This window comes from Abrus precatorius, unplaced genomic scaffold, assembly GCF_003935025.1.
Source record: "Abrus precatorius isolate BTA unplaced genomic scaffold, Abrus_2018 Scaffold50, whole genome shotgun sequence".
Classification (NCBI taxonomy): Eukaryota; Viridiplantae; Streptophyta; class Magnoliopsida; order Fabales; family Fabaceae; genus Abrus; species Abrus precatorius.
Window position 1 is genome coordinate 7,501 of NW_020874396.1, and position 2,500 is coordinate 10,000.

The following is a 2,500-nucleotide window of genomic DNA, read 5'->3' on the forward strand; positions in this document are numbered from 1 at the left end:
AGCACCGCACCTCCCACTGTGGGCGTGGTTGGTGAGGTGCAGCCCCCCCTATAATAGGTTATTATGCAAAAGCCAAAATTGTAGTAGTAGATACCTTTTTTCTGAGCAGACATAAGTCCATATCGGGACCTAGAGATCGAATTTTGACGTGATTTTTTGCAGGGAGGCTCACAAACACAATATATTCACGTCCACAAAGTTTTAGATTTTTTCTCCAAGGGATGAATTTTTAATGAATTTTTGAATCGGCAGATTATGAAAAACCGGGGAAAATAGAAAAAGGCACCTAGAGATCGAATTTTGACCTGATTTTTTGCAGGCATTCACACAAAATAACACCAAATGTGTCTGCAAAGTTTCGTTACATTTCCCCAAGGGAATGATTTATAATGAATTTTTCTCCGAATCATCGCACCATGGTGCACCTTGATGCCCACCTTGGTGCCTCTTGATACCCACCTTGGTGCTTCTTGATACCCACCTTGGTGCCTCTTGGTGCCTCTTGGTGCCCACCTTGGTGCCTCTTGATGCCCACCATGGTGCACCTTGATGCACACCTTGGTGCCTCTTGGTGCCTCTTGGTGCCCACCTTGGTGCCTCTTGATGCCCACCATGGTGCACCTTGATGCACACCTTGGTGCCTCTTGATGCCCACCTTGGTGCCTCTTGATACCCACCTTGGTGCCTCTTGATGCCCACCTTGGTGCCTCTTGATACCCACCTTGGTGCCTCTTGGTGCCCACCTTGGTGCCTCTTGCTACCCACCATGGTGCCTCTTGGTGCCCACCATGGTGCCTCTTGGTGCCCACCATGGTGCACCTTGATGCACACCTTGGTGCCTCTTGATGCCCACCTTGGTGCCTCTTGATGCCCACCTTGGTGCCTCTTGATACCCACCTTGGTGCCTCTTGGTGCCCACCATGGTGCCTCTTGGTGCCCACCATGGTGCACCTTCATGCACACCTTGGTGCCTCTTGATGCCCACCTTGGTCCCTCTTGATACCCACCATGGTGCACCTTGGTGCCTCTTGGTGCCCACCTTGGTGCCTCTTGATGCCCACCATGGTGCACCTTGATGCCCACCTTGGTGCCTCTTGGTGCCCATCATGGTGCCTCTTCATGCCCACCCTGGTGCCTACCTGGTGCGTTTTTATGCACCCTGGTGCCCTCCTGGTGCGTTTTTATGCACCCTGGTGCCCTCCTGGTGCGTTTTTATGCACCCTGGTGCCCTCCTGGTGCGTTTTTATGCACCATGGTGCCTACTTGGTGCGTTTTTCGCACCCTGGTGCCCTCCTGGTGCGTTTTTATGCACCCTGGTGCCCTCCTGGTGCGTTTTTATGCACCCTGGTGCCTACTTGGTGCGTTTTTATGCACCATGGTGCCCTCCTGGTGCGTTTTTATGCACCATGGTGCCCTCCTGGTGCGTTTTTATGCACCATGGTGCCCTCCTGGTGCGTTTTTCGCACCTGGTGCCCTCTTGGTGCGTTTTTATGCACCATGGTGCCCTCTTGGTGCGTTTTTCGCACCATGGTGCCCTCTTGGTGCGTTTTTATGCACCATGGTGCCCTCTTGGTGCGTTTTTCGCACCCTGGTGCCCTCCTGGTGCGTTTTTATGCACCCTGGTGCCCTCCTGGTGCGTTTTTATGCACCCTGGTGCCTACTTGGTGCGTTTTTATGCACCATGGTGCCCTCCTGGTGCGTTTTTCGCACCCTGGTGCCCTCCTGGTGCGTTTTTATGCACCCTGGTGCCCTCCTGGTGCGTTTTTATGCACCCTGGTGCCCTCCTGGTGCGTTTTTATGCACCATGGTGCCCTCCTGGTGCGTTTTTCGCACCCTGGTGCCCTCCTGGTGCGTTTTTATGCACCATGGTGCCCTCCTGGTGCGTTTTTATGCACCCTGGTGCCCTCCTGGTGCGTTTTTATGCACCATGGTGCCCTCCTGGTGCGTTTTTCGCACCCTGGTGCCCTCCTGGTGCGTTTTTATGCACCATGGTGCCCTCCTGGTGCGTTTTTATGCACCATGGTGCCTACCTGGTGCGTTTTTCGCACCCTGGTGCCCTCCTGGTGCGTTTTTATGCACCCTGGTGCCTACTTGGTGCGTTTTTATGCACCATGGTGCCCTCCTGGTGCGTTTTTCTGCACCCTGGTGCCCTCCTGGTGCGTTTTTCTGCACCATGGTGCCTACCTGGTGCGTTTTTCTGCACCATGGTGCCTACCTGGTGCGTTTTTCGCACCCTGGTGCCCTCCTGGTGCGTTTTTCTGCACCCTGGTGCCTACTTGGTGCGTTTTTATGCACCATGGTGCCCTCCTGGTGCGTTTTTATGCACCATGGTGCCCTCCTGGTGCGTTTTTATGCACCATGGTGCCCTCCTGGTGCGTTTTTCGCACCCTGGTGCCCTCTTGGTGCGTTTTTATGCACCATGGTGCCCTCTTGGTGCGTTTTTCGCACCATGGTGCCCTCTTGGTGCGTTTTTATGCACCATGGTGCCCTCTTGGTGCGT